Genomic DNA, 18,238 nt, shown 5'->3' with positions numbered 1-18,238 from the left:
GGGGGGGGGGGAGATTATTAATAATAACTTAATAACAACAACATAATAACAAATTTACAGAATAAAAAAAATGTAAGAGAACACGTGGCGGACGTCGCGCGAGAAATCTCAATCGTAGGAGGGAAGATCTCGTATCCGTTTACGATCTGATAACAAGTAATACATGCAGGATACTTATAATCTGCTGCATGCTCATCTTAATTAGCTTTCAGTCTCTCGCACGTGTGTACCTCGTTATCAAATATCATTCGATAGATGCAACTTGTCTGCGCTATTGCGAATTCGTGAGATTCAACGCGTTGTCTTACACATATAATCACTACTATTATTCTAATAACACGCGTAAAAACATATACGAATGTATAAACAATTCAGGAAAAATTGTCTGTCACTGTTAGACATCAAAAGAGCAATGCTAACCCAATTCCTAATTGAGTTAAACAATATTTCATTTACTTTTAACTTCTATCTGTCAAAATATAAATCAATCCATCTCTGTGATTAATTGTCAAATAAACAACATCCATATTAATGTATCCACTTAGTAAATAATAAATTAAATTCAAGTCAAACTTAATGCATTTTCTCGAGTTAAACTGTTGTCTCTATTGTTTTAATTAAATTAATAACATATTAAGTAGGGGCAGTGGTGACCTAAACTAATATAAAAATGATTAAAATTAATTCAAGTTGGATATAATTTTACATAATAAATTTAACAATGCTCGGTACCTGGGAACAATTAAAATCCAGGAACAATTAAAATGCTCATTCAATACATTAGGCGATAATAGGATCCTGATATCATTTTCTAATTTAAATTCTGTCGATCGAGATTATATCGATCGATTTCGAACAATGACAGCATTTTCATAACAATTATGCAGACAGCTATTATCAAGCGGTGAAATTAATTTAATGCCGCATAACGTCATCGCGAATTATACAAAACGCATAATACGTATGCGCAGACTGGAAAATAATCGGACAGTTGTATCTGATGCAATTACAATTTGGAACAGCGTGATTAATTACCCTCACTACGCACTTGGCTTTATTATTCAACAAATGTGCCTGTGGTTACGTGAAAATGCGCAGTAATACAAATGTATTTACGACGTCAATATTTATTCGACGTTGTTATGAGAAACCACCGTTTTGAGCCACAGGGACATATATATATACGTATAGCAATGGCGAAATAAACAATTGTAAATATAATTTAGACTATAAGAATAAATATTAAATAAGAAAAAGAATTTAATTATTTTTTTTATCAAAAAGCGGAACTGGTGCTTCGTAATGTCGATATAAAAATTTGCGAACATATATTTTTGAATAAGTAATTATAAGGTTCCGTATGTATAAAACAATATGACAATTAAAAAGGGCATAGAACCAATCTTTAAACAAAACGTATTTAATTAAATCAAATTAAAATCTCTAGATACAAACGTTTCGACTCCGATCGGGTCATTTTCAATGTTACAAATTTTTGTCATGAATCTTAAATTACAGTTATAATCTCATTAATAGGAAATAAATATGACTAAATAAAACATTACATAAATTCGCACGCGTAATCTTGTCGTTGACATAAAAAGCGCAAGTTGTCCATTATAAATTAATTTAAGTTGCGAATAAATTCATATCTAAGAAAGAATAATTATACAATTGAAACCTCAGGTTATATATAAAGAATATTGTCTATAATAAAATAACATAAAGTCATGTACCTTGTCGGTGAAGTAAAATTACACAATAATATGTCAGTGAAATGTAAAAATCCAAATATGTGTCAGTAGATATAAAAATTCAACATATGTGTCAGTAAAAATAAAATCCATTAATGTGCTATAAAATTTTCCTTGTCACAAATGTTATAACTATATAATATATTTTTGAGTTCTATAAACATGCCAATTCTGTTTTGTCGGATTTGAAACGCAATCGTAAACTAAAGCTGGAAATAACATTACAAATTATATTGATCGTCAATTTAATAATACTAATGTCTCTTGAAACACTGCAAAGAACTTATATTGCGAAAAATATTACTTGATCCAAGATTCGAACATAGATTTTTCTTATTCCGCGTACGGGTGTTATTAATTCTAACTGCCATTTCCACCTTTTATAGTTTATGACTGCGTTTCCAATTATTCGACAAACTGAATCGGTGCAGTTTATAGAAAAATATATTTGCAAATTTTCATATGAATATTATCAAGTACTAAGATCTGCTTTGACTGAAAATATAATTTCGTTTTATAAATACATTTTCTTTTTATTAAAAAAAAAAAAAAATGAAATTAAATGAAATGCTGCATCTTTCGTAAATATTTTCAGCGTAGAAAAAAGTTGAGAGACCATCGCGTGTTCAGTCATTAATCGGCGTTGTTTTCAGAACTTATTCAATAAATAATGTAATCTAATTTTAAGTTACAAAGCAGTCAAGAGAAAGTAGATGATATGTATCAGTGCGCGTATACTTGAATATCTAATATGCGTGAGAGGAAGACGAGTTTCTTGCTTGCTGAAAAGTATTCGACGTTTATATTTCTGGTTTTCTCGAAATGTGCTCGTAGAAGAGAGGAGGGGAGGTGTCCAGATGAATGATTCCGGCATTGATAACGACGTTGCCTTGCTGACTGGCGGCTTTCTAGCAATGACGGGATGTAGCACGCGAGGCGTATTTCATAGAAATAAGAAGTCCCAACGGGGTCGACAAGCGCTCGTTGTCGACGTGGGTAAAAGTAAATGACGATATGCTCGACGACGAAATACATACCTGTGGACACTTTCGATGTCGTGACGCATCGAGAGTAGCCGCGTATAATGACGAAATCGTCGAGAGCAAGTGGCCGTGCGAGGGTGGGAGTGAACGATCTAGCTTTCATGTAGAAAGAGTGAAAGATTTCGTTAGTGACGTCCCGCGCTATCCCCGTAGAAATTTAATGATCACGAACGCTCTATATTAATTGCATTGAACGGCTGCAATGGCTGCAATCGTAGAGCGTGTCGCGAGACGAAGTGAAACGTGTGGTCTCTCGTCCTGTTAGAAAATGAAAAGGACGAGGCTTCTCTTTCGTCCATGTTTATACTTTCTTCGGCTAATGCGAGAGATATCGCATACGATATCCCTCGTTTCTATAAATCGACCTCTCAATCGGGCCTCTCGACATACGTTTCTTCATGTAATAAAATAGATTTTACAAGATGATCGGACAATGATGATTAGATGCACGACAGAGATCTCGTGGAATTTATTTCAGTATCTTAACTCTCTTCGTCTGCAATTATATTTTTATCCCCCGTAATTTGGATCTTTCTTGTCCAGTCCAAGTTTTTACTGTTCTAAGCTTTCAAAAAATGTGGAAAAATTCAAGGTTACTTTTTAACATTTACTCTGTTACATTATCAAATATATTGTTAAATTTATAATGTCAAATTATAAATTTGACTTATTCTTAATTACTTTTATAGGTCGCCATTGCTTTTACTTTTTAATATGTTATTAATTTAATTAAAACAATGAAGTTAAACGTTTTAAGAAGATATACTTAAACAATTCAAAAATATATATTAAATTTAACTTAAATTTAGTTTACTCTTTACTAAATGCATACGTTAATATTGATGTTGTTTACTTTAGAACTAACTACAGAAACGAATTGATTTACATTTTGATACACATAGAAGTTAAAAATAACAAAATGTTGTTTAACTCAAGAGATTGGATTACCATTGCTCCTTTAATATCTAACATTGTAAATATTATACAAGTGGATATTATTTATGAGGGAAATCTGGAATCCTTTATTTTATATAGGAATTTGAGAGTGAAATTTTGTTTGTGTGCCAAAAGAGAGAGAGAGATCTAGATTATAGAGGATTAGAGATTACAGAGATTTAGATTACACAGAGAATTAAGTAAATGTGTTGGTAGAAAATAGTGTATTTTCCTAGTACTGTAAAAAAAAACTACGTACGTAAAAGGGCACAAAATTTATGAAAATCTTCTTAGCGTAGCTGAATAAGCAAATTGTCGGCGTTCTGCCAACAAATTCGTCGTTTTTATTTTTTATTTTCACGAAACGCCATAAATAAGTTTCGTGTATTCACGCCGCGCCGGTGCAAGTCGGCATACGTGTAACGAGATATCTCACGGCACAGTCAACACACTATGAAACGATATGAACTCGTTTACGAAACCGCTCGTTTCAACACGCGCCGGACAAAACGGACAGGGAAGTTCGCCACGTTCCAGAAACTCCGACCACAGCAATTTACGGATTACCTCGCTCAAATACGTCGCGAGTCGCCGTGGATAATAGCAGGCAATCTCGCGCATTCGCGGTCGCGTTTAATTCTCGATAATTAGACAGAGCATTCCGATGGATCGTCACCATTGTCGTCGTTGCCTCGCACGTTAGTGTCTTTAGAAGTAAGAGTCTGATCAGTCTTCTAGTTTGATTAACCTTAGCTCAACCCTAGCAAATATTTCTTTTATTTATGCGGATGCCAATGAGAGTCTATAAGATCCTGTGTTGGAAATTTTCATGTGCAATTTTGGTGCAAATATTATTAATTCGTCAATAATTGTTTTTCACGACAATTTTGAATAACATAATAGAATAGGAATATCTAAAGTTGAATTTTATTAATTACATTATATAAAATAATTGCTTTAAAAAAACGTTCCAATGATTCGGTGAAATATACACGTTTTGATAGAGTCTCCCAGACCCTTGACCGATGAGATAAAATTAAAAATGGCGTACGTACACATATACACGGAGAAAAACGTACAGTATTATACACTAGAATTCTAGTAAACTTTATGGAATTATCAAGTTCATATAGGGGTACGCGCGTATCTACTTGTGTAAAATTTTCTTTACATTTCTGGTAAATGAGATTGTCGTATGATAATCATTCTTACTTTATATATTGACAACAATTTTTCCTTCAGCATTGACAAAATTTACTTTACTGGCATAGTAAAATATAAAAGTTCTGAGAGTTGTTTGTGCTCATCAATCTGGAAAATAGTACGATTTATTTTACTGTAAGTATAATTTATGTTACTATAAGATAATATATAGTCACTTGAAATGATGTACTATAATCATAATGTAACTTTTTATCTTAAATCTCTGGTATTTTTACTTTTTTTTTAGGCAAATAAAATTTGTTACAAATTCAGTAAAAATAGACAGAATATTTTTATTAACCTTCGAAGGTATCCATCTCTAAATTATTTTTCTCCGTGTACATGCTTAGTTATCATCTGACTGATTTTTCATGAAGCCAATCAAAAATAGGACAAGATTGGTCAAATAAAATTCGTACTTCTAGGGACGCTATTACATCGTAAGTGCACACGTGACACGGCCGCGAAGAGCATTTTCCCGTCGAAGAGGCACCGTGAAAAGATCTAGGTCGGCGTGACTCCTGACGCTTAGATGCGGACGCGCGAGCGATTTAATATGCATACCTCGGCGCCACCGATACCTGTACGGGTCGCGCCCCGAGAATGAAGAAGAGAAGAGCGTTCCCGGACCCCGACGAAGGGAAAGTTATGACGATTTCGACGCGTCCTCGTCCACCTCCGTCATCATCAAGCGAGCGACCTCGATGCACGAGCAAGTGCAACGACGCGCCGGCCGCGCCGCGCCGCGCCGCCAGTTCAATGCACATGGTCGATGAATAATGCACGAGGAAAGGATTAAGTAAGATCATGGAGTTCGCTGCTCTTTGTCCCTGAGGCTTTCGATATAATTGCGTGACGCGCGGAATAATTGAATCGGTTATTTTGAAAGAGTGTGACAGTCTCTCTGAGACTAGTTTTTCCTACCGAGCGACGAAATGCACTGTCAAAAATTGTATGTAAAATTACAACAATTATAGTGGATAATTTTCCGACTATTAAAGGTATATATATATATATATTTACATACAAATAAGATTATTCTTCTTTATAATGATTAAACAATTTGTCAAAGTAAATTTAGAAATATTAAAGTTTATCGAAAAATATTAAAATATTAATTTTTCAACTAATTACATACAATTTTTCTTAAACCATGCCATTGATGAACATAAAAATGCGAATGTAATGATTATCATTATGTTGTATATTATTACAAAAATACATTTACATTTACATAAAACCTATAAAATATACTATGTTATTGTATTTTTCAATTTAATATGAAAATATATTTATACGATTAAAAAAGTAAAAGTACTAGTTTTTGTAAAAACACACGTAAGTTTGCATGCTTCTTTTACAATGCACATGTCGTGATGGCCCCCCGCGAAGAAGAAACTACGAAAGCCGATTACGTAAAGTTGATGAAGTAAGGCGGGAACGAAATAAACGAGACGTTATTCTCCAGCGGACCGTTTATAATCCAGAAAAGAATTATCTATTCATTGAAGGCGGCGGAACCGGTCGCGAGGGTAATGCGAATTACAATTAGATCGTTTCCTTCTGTTACCGTCTCTCGCGCGATTATTGCGCGTAGCAATCTTATTATACAATATCCGCTCGCCAGAACCTAGGATCAAAATGATATACGACTGAAATAGAAAAGTTGTGTACTTTCTCATATTATAATTTGTCGGAAAAAGTGACACCGCTTCCGTCTTCCTCTCTCCTCCTCGGCAAAACAATATATCGTGGTTTTTTCTCACAAAATTATACGTAACATATTTTACTGTGCATGTGTGCGTTTCTTTTTTTAGGGAGTAATTTCTGGGAACTCTCACGTAACGCTGTTGCGTTGCTCAGAAATTCTCAGAGGATATTAACGCGCACCCGTCTAATTGCTAAACGTGATAATGTTACTCTCGTTTACTTTTACGAATTTCTACATATTGTAATATTTAATAGGATGTACTACTAGACTCTATGTTTGGTGTGTTTAACAAGTAACAACGTCTTACTTTAACTCATATTAGAATTATTACTTAGAGAAAATGTGCATTTTCGGGCAAACAATTTTTTAATTTTTTAATTTTTTAAAAAACAGTAAATGATATTAAACGAATATGTAAATAATACAACTACGTAATTGTATTATTTCACTAATGTCTTATTTTACTGTTAAATATTAACGGAGCAATGGTAATCCATCAGTTCCTTGAATTCAACATAATATTTTGTTGTTTTTAACTTCCATGTGTATCAAAATGTGTAAATTAATTAATTTCTGCAGTTAATTTTAAAGTAAACAACATTTATATATAGATAATATTAATGTATGTACTTAGTGAATAATAAACTAAATTTTTAAGTCAAATATTTAATATATCTTTTGTTAAATTTTTTAACTTCATTGTTTTAATCAAATTAACGATACAGTAAGTAGAAGCGGCCCACAGAAATGATAAAAGAATTTTAATTCAAACTAGATATAACTTGACATTATAAATTTAAAGTTGATCTCAGTTAAATCTTATAATTAGTGCTTAATAATATTTCAGTGTAAAATTGCATATATGTATGTAGGTCTGTAAATTGTGCGCTGATGTAATTTTAGGTCTTGAAATGTAACTCTAATTAAAACTGGAATAGTAATATCACATTTTCCTACGTAGTTGTTTTAAATTTTACATGTTACATTTTACATTTCTATCATTATTTTAGAGGAAAATAGATCTCTTTTTATCGTCTTTCTATTTTAAATCGTTGGAGGAAACGTTTCTCTCTTTCTCTCTCTCTCTCTCTCTCTCTCTCTCTCTTTCTGAGCTAGCGAGCTTTCGGAGCGTCGGCTTTGCGGAAGTTTCCACGGCGCACTCGTTCGTCTTCGCATCCGTCGATTATATCGAGATGGTAGCTGCTCGGAAAAGAGGAAGAAAAAAAAAAGAAAACTTTCTCTACTTTAAGAGGTGCACCCATTTCTCACACAGAGACCCACCTGCGGTCTCGCCGTTGCACGTTCCAAGTATCCAAGTATACAAGTATGTGACGGTAGCACGCAAAGGCGAATTTTTCGCGGGACGAGAAAAACTCGTCTTGCACGAACGACTTGTTTCACACGTATTTGCGCGTATGCAACGGTATTAACGAACGCGTGAAAAATTCCCGTCACGTACCGCTACACCGAAAACTTGAAGAAGGATTTTACATCCGTACCGGAAGTTACATTTTCACTTTATCCGGGCAGTTGTTGACTTGCTCGATCGGGCAGCGAAATCAAGATCTTGCTACGTTAACGACGATCTGAAAGCAGTTCAGGTGAAGCCGTTAGTGAAACGGCTATTATGTAAAATGAAATCTCAGACTTGAAACATCGACTGTCACCCCTTTCCGTATCAGTCAAATGAAAACTTGAAAGAGGAAATTAGAGTTCCGCTAGATATACATTTGAAAGTCAGAATATCGATCTCATAATTATTTCCTTGTATTAAAAGTGATTGGGAGAAAATATCAGTGAGGTGTGTCGATGAGAAAAACTCATTAATCAGAAACTCAATTACATTGGCGATCATTTCGCGTACATAATTAGATTTAAAAGCAACAAACATCATAACACGAAGAAATATTTTGACGTTTGATAAACCGTAGAAATTTCGACAAGTTCCAAGATAATAGCTCAATCTTTCGAAAGTTCGATTATGCAAATGTGCCACGTTACTAATTTGAGTAATAGCGTTTAACGTGGCTGACACTATTACGTGACTGTTCTGGCACACGGCGGCATAAGTATGATTAATACGCAGCGTGCGATCGGCACGGAGCAGACGACGCGTTCGGAAAAGATATTATATTTTCTATTCGTCCCGGAGACGCTGTGATGATTTTAAACGCAGCAAATTCGACTTATGAAAGCGACGATCGCGGTGACCGCGACCTGAATACGAGAAATGAAATTGTTGCTTTTCACTCTTCTTCTCTTCTCTTCTGCTTCTCTCCCTGTCATTCGTTGGAAACTGGATAATATTCTGCGGTCGCATAATAGAAAGTAGTGCCTGAAAATCGTTTCACATGCAAGGACAGACGGGAAAATAGGAAAAAAAGAGAAAAAATGACAAGGAAAGAGGGAGAGAGAGAATGAGAGAGAGAAGGAATTTATTGTTCTACGGCAAGTCCTCTAAAAACATATATGATAAAGAATAATGGTGAAAAAAATTAAAAAAAAATAAAATAACGAAAGACACAAAAAATACATTTAAGAAAAAAGTAGAGAGAATCAGTATAGAACAAAAGACACAAAATAAAATAAAATAATGGAAAAAAAAGAAAAATAAAGAAAACAAAATTAGATTAAAATGAGAGAGAGAGAGAGAGAGAGAGAGAGAGAAAGAGGAAAAGCAAAGCATGTCAGTTAGTCACCGATCAAGGCGTTAAATTCAGTCGAATCGAATTAGACCGCATGAATTTTGAATTGATGGCGGAATAATGCTAGGCGAATCGATTTCGGTACACCACCATCCGGTCGTTATTAGCGCTTCGTCGGAGACGGTTCATTCGGAAATTATAGGAAACGAACGACTAGTTCGACGGTGTACGATCGCACGGTGTATGATCTCGCGGTTCTCGTACCGTCCTGTTTCTTGATTCTCTCGTTCGCTTGCTTGTGCGTTACGATTTTACATCGCAGAAATTAAACGTTACGCTCGCAGCCCGCAATCACGCCAACCGGCATTCAATAGCATAGTAATCGGACAACAAACATATTTTTTTCGTTCTCTATTTTCCACTTGTTTTTCGCGGCAAATTACTCGTTAGTTTTTCAAGCGATTGAAAAAGGATCTAAAAAAGAGAACGGGGGTTTTTGTGTTTCTTACTATGTACATATTTTGCTCAGATGTTTTATTTTGAACGTCGCGATGCCTTCATGCAATCGTAACAATTCTGAATTCTGTTAAAATCATAAAATACAACTTTGTTTATTAATGATCCTCTCGTAACGATCGAGTTAATTTTCATCGAGGTTTTCCCTCGTTAGCGGCAAGGAAATAGCGATGCATCATGACAAATGATGGATACAACTTCAGCTGTATCATCGTTGGATTGGAAATCGGACGCAGGGATTTCAAGCAATATTAGTGCGTTGTCCGCGCACTCTCGAAATGTTGTACAAATCATTTAGAGAAGTGCAGCCGATTTAATGATTTCAAACGCGCTCTAGTAGCACCATTTACTATATCATCCGCGTAAAGTGGCACACTCTCTTAAGATATTCACGTCGGAGCGCAAAAGGGGTTAATGACCTCGCCGTTGAGCAAGAAAGTGATGGGGACGTATTTCGCATATTAGGAATCGACCGGTTTTTGCGATTGCCGTTCCATTCACGCGAGCGATAACTCGTATTATCGTAAGGTACCTGCAGAACCGAATCAAAAGCCCACCTAATTTTAAATAGAATTTTTATTTTTTTTAAATTCTATTTATGTATGTGGGGATATTGAAATAAACTAATTGTAAGTGAAAATTAAATCTTTATTTTGCTCATTCACAAAAATAAAAAATAAATTAAATATAATAAAGAAACTAAAAAACATGAATTTTCTAAATTAATTAAAATGTTTATTATAATCATAAGAAGAAAATTCTGTAGAACGTATTCTACTTTTAAATATCGAAATTATCTTTAATTGGAGCTGTAATTAATCTTATCTTTGAAAATTTATAGCAATTTAAATACAATTTTAGCTTCTTAAAAGTTAGTAGAATTAAAAGTTGTTATATCCTCTGATTGTAAGTTTGTAAGCCCCACGTAACAAACAAATAACAATGGCCATACCAATAATAACATAATAATAAATAAGTCTTATTTAATAACAGTTCATTGTTTCTAAAAAAAACTAATTTAAAAAATCAATTTATTTGTTATTTTCCCATAATTGGTAAGTTGAATAATATAATATTATATTATAATAAACTATATAAAATAATATGTACCCTGTAAACTTTATAGCGAATTGTTATAAAAATGGCACATACACACATAAATTATTGTTGCATTAAACGTGTGTTACCGATTCTAATTCTTTAGCCTCTTTATATTAACTTCTTACGGCACATTTTTTAAGCATATACTCTAGGCGTAAAGCGCGTTTTGAAGTAATAAGTTTAAAAGTGAGCCTTATTCGATTTTTAACCTTCCTTATTATCGATCATTATAACGTTCACCAGACTTTCGCGGATATGTTCGCTCACGATTTGATCGTTTTCGTCCGCGACGTAGAAGTGTGGCTCGCTGACGAGAAATCCCTACAGGCTAACCCGCCAATTACTATGATCAGAGTCACGAAATACAATGGATCGAATTCCTCAGGGCGAAATGGATTTTAATTAAAAATTTTCCTGAAACGCGTACACTCCAACTGGAAGCATTAAATGTCCTTAGGGAACTTTCATTGTTGAATTGATTTTATTTAATTGATTGATCAAATACACGTAATTAAATCTTTATTATATATTTCATATTTTCCTTTATAAAGCTTTTTGAATGACTGCATCCTGAGGCATATTAATTTGTAAGGTGGCTATAGTAATAATTTTTATACAAAAGTCAGCAACTCTATTTAAAATTATTAAAATATTTTGTTATACAGGGTGGGGAAAAAGTATGGAAGCAAACAATTATTTCCGAAACTATTCATTTTTCGACAAAATGTCTTAGACATAATTTTTATGGTATGAAATTTCATACCATAAAAATTATGTCTAAGACATTTTGTCGAAAAATGAATAGTTTCGGAAATAATTGTTTGCTTCCATACTTTTTCCCCACCCTGTATATATATGTGTGTATGTGTGTGTGTGTGTGTGTGTGTGTGTGTGTGTACTTAAATATGTAATAATAGTATTCCAATTACTACTTATGTGTATTCATCTTTTAATAATAAAGTTGATTAAATGCAATTTTCAGAATGCATAAGTTTCTATGTGGTAAGCAAAATTACTATATTGTTTCTAGCATGAAGAGAAATTTTACATCTTTTTATGCGCGGGAGGGACGATGTTGGCACACTACATTGTGTGGTCGATATGTTTTTCCGTCGTTTGTCGAACCATTCTCTTCTTCTTTCCCTCCCTTCCCTTCGATATTTTTTACATAGGTTGGCAGTTCATACGCTGTACGTGACATCACCAGGATATATGTTATCCGGCGTGGCGAGCGAATATGATAGCGTAGTGAAAAGCTGGCGCACCTTTTACTGGCCGGCGCGGACGGCATCGAAAAAAGTTTATTATTCGTTAGCGCGATCCCGGTGACCTACGGGCAAATCCAGGATATGTGACTCGGGCGCCTACGGGCCGAGCGAGCGAAAATTCACAAACGTGCGTTGACCCACTTGTCGCGGCTTGGTCGATGAAATTCGATTCTACGATCGCGCGTCGGGCTTTCGCCGCGCTCTACACGTCGACGCGCATTAATAGAATCTAACAACAGCAGCAGAAAATATGACGATCGTGTAAAACCACGCTTACGACAGCATCAGTGGAAGATTAATGGAGTTACGTTTCCACATGAATCAATCTCTATTCGAAATCGACCGGCTCAGAAATATCTGGCCAGGATGTAAAGAATAAAATCGGATGTAACACATATATAATGTCGTGAATGTCCTAAAAGGAATATCGTCTGACGATTATTATAATATTTTCGACATTACGTACTCGTATAAGAAGAAGTAAAATTTGTTTAAATATATTATACGTATAAGAAGAAGTAAAATCTGTTTAAATATATTAGAATATACAATACAAGATGTCCTAAGTTTTCTCTCGAATTTAAATACGTATATTCTATGAGCTGAAACAAGACAAATGTGTTATACAAGCGTAGGTCCTAAAATGCTTTATTAAAAAGTTATAACAAAAATATAGCATGTGTAGAAACAATTTTTTCTAAATTTGCACTTCAAAGTGCCGTTCGTCTATGCTTATAAGCTTGATATTGATGCCATTTTGAATTTATCATTTTGAATTTATCTTTTTTGTGAGGAGATAGGGGAAATCATTTTATTAGAACTCAAATTTGTATTGACATGGAACACTTTGAAATGCAAACTTAGATAAAATTGTTTCATATTTTGGTTATAACTTTTTAATAATGCGTTTTGGGATCTATGTTTATATAATATTTTCTTTATTTCATAGAAATGTTAAAGTTTGTATGGAAAAATTTAGGACACTCTGTAAGAATATATCCCTCATTTCCTACACAACGTAATCCCAAAATTCTTATTTTGGTGTTGCTTGTAAAAAACTAATGGGAAAATAAAGAAAAAAAAAGAAAGAACATACTTTTATTCCTGATTACAATCAGATATTACAGCAAAATTGCGTTTTAAAGTGAACTCTAATTGGTATTTGCTCCGAGATATGCTTAACTGATATTCATGGAGCCACTGTACTTTAAATTAATGTATAATTAATGTATTGCTTAAAATTAAATAAATATAATTGAACAATTTTCTTTCAGTTTGAAAATCAAGATTTGAGGAATAAGACTGTAACTGAAAATTATGTGAAGTTGTAAAAAACATTTCTCTTAAACACAATTTTTCACAATGTAGTTGAAGAAAATAAATCCAGATCTACCGAATGATCTGCAAATATCGATTAGGATTACAAAATTTTAATAATTCAATATATTTTGGAGAAATTTTTTCCAATTGTGTCGTTGCCATAGTAAATTGACATATATTTTTTTATCACGCGTGCAATAACTCCATGCAAGAAGCCACACGAGACGCATTGAATCTAATGTGTTTAAACAGAACTCACTTCACGATCGTAGAATATTGTCATCCACGGGGAACTCGTTTCATTGCTGTGAAGTATTTACTAGGTGCGAACAGGTGTGTGCGTAGCAGCGACACGCAGAGCGAAATGTGTAACACTCGGATGTGTAACCCAGATGACCATACGTAGAGGAGGCGGAGAACAAAGCTTCCGGCGCGCACGGACGTCGTCTATTATTTGCGATATAAAGTGCAACATTATCGAACGGTCGTGTCTGCAGGCCGTGAATCCATTCGCCGGGGTTTCCCGTATATTTCAGCGTATTTTTCTTCCGTCGTGTCGGAGCTGCCTGTCCCTTCCGCACAACCTCCCCCCCCCCCCTTCAACAAATGGCCGCGATATACATGGCTTCTGTAAATAGAGGCAAACGGCGTGAATTCGAGCGAGGATACGAGCGATTCGTGCACACCCTGAATCTGAATTATGATCGATACTGATATATGTCTGACCGTAAATGTCTTACATGTGCGACTTTTTAAAAAAAAAAGAACGAGACGGTTCTTATATGCATGTGAATCGTGTCGTCGCTGTAAACCATTAACAATAGGGAGGAAACAAGAAGATATGTTCATACAGTACCATATAAATTCGACACTGCTATCGAGATCGATAGTCTCGATTGGCAATTTTGCATTTTCTTAAACTGGGTCAAAATTTTGAACGTCACAATATGTGACGTTAGATCGTTATTTTAAGTTCTTTCGCTGACCTATTATTTAGCTGACAGTTGAAATTTTTAACAGACAGTTCTCTCTCTCTCTCTCTCTCTTTCTTTTTTCTTCTCGTTTTCTGAGAGCAAGCACATGGTTTATATATTTCTCGTATTCCTTTTATTCCAGAGCTATAAATTTTTGATAAGATTTTGCGAGTTTATGGGTTCTGCTGTATCCCGCTGCGATCCGACACTGCGTGACAACTTCGCACAAAGTAAAGCAAGTTCGCCTGATGGTTTATTTTTTAACAGATACGTCGGGTTCACTTTTTACAACTACTCTCCCGGAGATATAAATGATATTGGTTACGTGGCATATGTCATACAGGCGTAATTATTAAATTTCGACCAACGCGAGAGTCGCAAAATCCTGAAATTCTATTTTGTGCTCTCTGCTTGACATTAAACGTAGCGTAGTAAATTAACACCAAACACATTCCTGATAGTGGGATTGTGTGACGAGTATTTTGATTTTCCACGTGAACGCATTGACACTGACGCGTGTAATACGTTGTATATATCCGAGATAAAATATCTGGGCGAGACATTTCACGCCATGCTATGTAAATGTATCCAACATCGCGACATTCACTGATTCGAATTTTATCCTGATTTATGATCCGTAAGTAACGGTCGATTTTTCAAGATACGCGGAATCGTCACAAATCGATAAACTGTATTATAGCTACGCGCATCTTGCTATGGATAGTATAATTTGCACGTCAATATTAGAAATATTCTCAAGATTTCGTCGGATGATTATGTTGTTCATGAACCGAGCAATCGATAATATATGACAACCTGAATATCTATAATTTAGAATATTTTTACTTTTTTGCTAAGCAACATCTACATATTTCATAGTTAATACTAAATTTAGATTTTACATAAATAACAATCTGAAAGACAAATGAATGTTCAGAATATTACAGATATCGTGAATATTTAATTTTTATTTTTTATTTGTTTTACAGTATGAAGCTTTTAGATATTTAAATATTTAAGAAATACTAAATTAATTAAATATTTCAATATTATTTTAGTGGAAAATGTTACGAGAGCTTATGGAAGATGGAATTGTATTAATGTAATTTGATGTTATCAGAAACAAAATGTTACGTTCTATTACGTTCCATTACGTTCTATTACGTTCTATTACGTTCTATCTGAGATTATAATTAATATATGTTATCAAAATATATGTTACTTACCAGAAATTAACACAACTACGCGTATTTCGAGGATTAAGGATGTTCAATAATCACATTAGCCCGAACTAATATTTGCATCATTATCGTAATAATGAATAAATGCGCGACTAATTCAAATCTCGATAGACCTCTGTGTTACATTTTCTTTTTTCCCCTCTCATTATCAAAGTGTTATTATCCATCGGATAAATCAACAGACGGCTTCAGACCAGAATTAGCAAACAATATGGAAAGGATGATTTTGTTGAAATATCTACAAATTTAGCTAAATGCAGATCTGAAAATAATTTTGTTGAATCAATCAAATAATTGTATAGGATGGTTAAACTGGTTGCTAGAATGTTAAAAACTTTGTATAGCATTGCTTATCATGTTTAAGATTTTTACATGATTATTTTGACGGTTCAATAAAATATATTCAGATCTTCATGTAACAGTGAATTCGATTCGATACACTCGGTGTACATTAAAGCTATTCGTATACAGATTGAAAAATGTGTGTTTAATATATAAATACATTGAAAAAAAATACTAAATTTTAATAAATATTTGTTTGAATAGTTTCAAATAAATGTTTACTAAACGTAAACGTACATTTATTTGATGCAAAAACCATAAATTTGATTTATTATAACTATCATTTTTTGATTGAGTAAATATTTGCTGTAAGTAAATGTAGTTCAAAGAAATATGTATTAAGATTTAATAAATTTTTCTTTAATATACAGAAACGGATTAATCTTCAATGCACTTTTTTTGTACTGTTAGGAAAAAACATATTTCATAATTTGAAATATTTGCATCTCACTTTTACTCAAACAAAATCAATATAAAACGGCTTTAATATATGCATCAGTGCGGACTAGTGCGTCCAATCGATTTCGCTATAAATTTCTAGATAGGTACTTCAGGAAAATCGTTCTATCCGTGAAGAAATTATTTTGCTATTTTTCTATCCGCATTTCGATTGATGAATAAATAAAAAAATTTATCGTATTGTTCGCCACTCTATGTAATTTTGTAAAAACAAATATTCCGTTCTACTTGATGATTTACTCGCGTTATACATCACCATGGATCACTGACAGTGACGAGCGTTTACGTACTCACTTGTGCGAATCTCCGGCTGGTCGGACACGCTCTAACGGCGAGTATCCACGGGGATCACCACGATCAATGAATTAGATCAGTTGCGTTATCGATCAATCGGCGAACCGTCTGCGACGTCTCACTACGCTCTCGCGCGTGACTCAAAAGTGCGCGTTGCGATCCGATCCGATCCGAACCGATCGTGAGAGGATCACCAGGCACTACGTTTTACTGCCTCACATTTACTACTACGCGGGACTAGCACATACTGGCTGACCGTCGGCCTGCCGAGAAGAAGGCCTTCTCTTTCTCTTCTCTCTCTCTCTCTCTCTCTCTCTCTCTCTCTCTTCCTCTCTTTCGCGAGGTTTCCACCATAAAGCCAAACTGGAGTTCCCCTTCCCGCCCCGAGCGCGCGACAATTCAGTGGAAGAAAGTAGGCTTCGCCTGACCCTTCTTATTCCGTGAATCGACTTCACTATTACTCGCCACGAAAAAAAGACCTCGCCAAATGCGCCGACGTGCTTTCCACCTCGTGGAAAGTTACGCGTGATGTTAAACTACGCGCCGGGAAACGCGATCTCGAGTCTACGCGTGCGTTACGCGGAACCATCTAAATTTAAACATCCACGCGAAAAGATCGCCTCGTCCGTTCTCCGTACTGAGCTTGTGCGAATTCTTCTCTGATAAAGAATCACGCGCAACCTCGCAGCCTCGTTAATTTGTGGCAATTAATGGTAACGAATTCCGCGGCGTACCATTTTTGCAGCGAATTAAGAAATGTTGATTTCGTTCGGTGAACATTGCGATCTCGATTTTCGTGTTCAGTTTCTTTCGGCGTTGTAATTTAAAATAGGATATCGGGAGAGAGCAAAATTTTTAAGAAGATATGATGCATTTTTTAATTGGAAAGAAACTGTTATTTCAAACTGTTATATGACGTGTTATATGGAAATATAATTAATAAATTATTTGGGTCAATGTAATGATATTCTTTACGTTTATAGAATAAATCTTTACTCCTAATATTATAATGCACGATGCTAGTGTCTCTCTCATAATACAATATTTAGCACAAAACTGATATCTAAGATTATTTTATTTTAGATTTATAAGAATATTTATTTCAGAATATAAAGTATTCCTCCATTAACAAGAAATGTTATTGTCTTCATATTGATCCTATTTTATAATAAGTCGAAAAATAATAGATTGGATTTGTAAATCTTTCCTGTAGATGCACTTTTAATACACCATAGCTCAACAATTATTATTAAAATCTATGTCTACATCTTTTATTTATCACATTACATGCGAAAATTAACTCATTTCACCGGATTCAATTTTTCATGTAATGAATCTTTTTTTTTCTTCTCTATTTAACTTATTCCTTATATTTCTGTATTTTTATGTGAAAGCGAAGAGAGATTGGAATAATTTGGGCGATTTTCTCAA

The 18,238-nt window shown here is 34.3% G+C and overlaps 1 protein-coding gene across 2 annotated transcripts in view; it reads right to left on the bottom strand.

Moving 5' to 3' along the window:
* Positions 1-17,044, bottom strand: part of LOC108761521 (uncharacterized) — a 32,205-nt gene extending 15,161 nt beyond the window's left edge. Inside the window, exon 1 of one of the 2 annotated variants that reach the window (XM_018508136.1) lies at positions 16,804-17,044. The gene's annotated coding sequence lies outside the window, so the exon portion shown is untranslated. The remainder of the gene's footprint in view (positions 1-16,803) is intronic. The other variant, XM_018508128.1, reaches the window with a different exon arrangement.
* Positions 17,045-18,238: the final 1,194 nt, after the last annotated feature.

This window comes from Trachymyrmex cornetzi, unplaced genomic scaffold, assembly GCF_001594075.2.
Source record: "Trachymyrmex cornetzi isolate Tcor2-1 unplaced genomic scaffold, Tcor1.1 scaffold1093, whole genome shotgun sequence".
NCBI classification, from domain to species: domain Eukaryota; kingdom Metazoa; phylum Arthropoda; class Insecta; order Hymenoptera; family Formicidae; genus Trachymyrmex; species Trachymyrmex cornetzi.
This window is presented reverse-complemented; position numbering and strand designations above follow the sequence as displayed.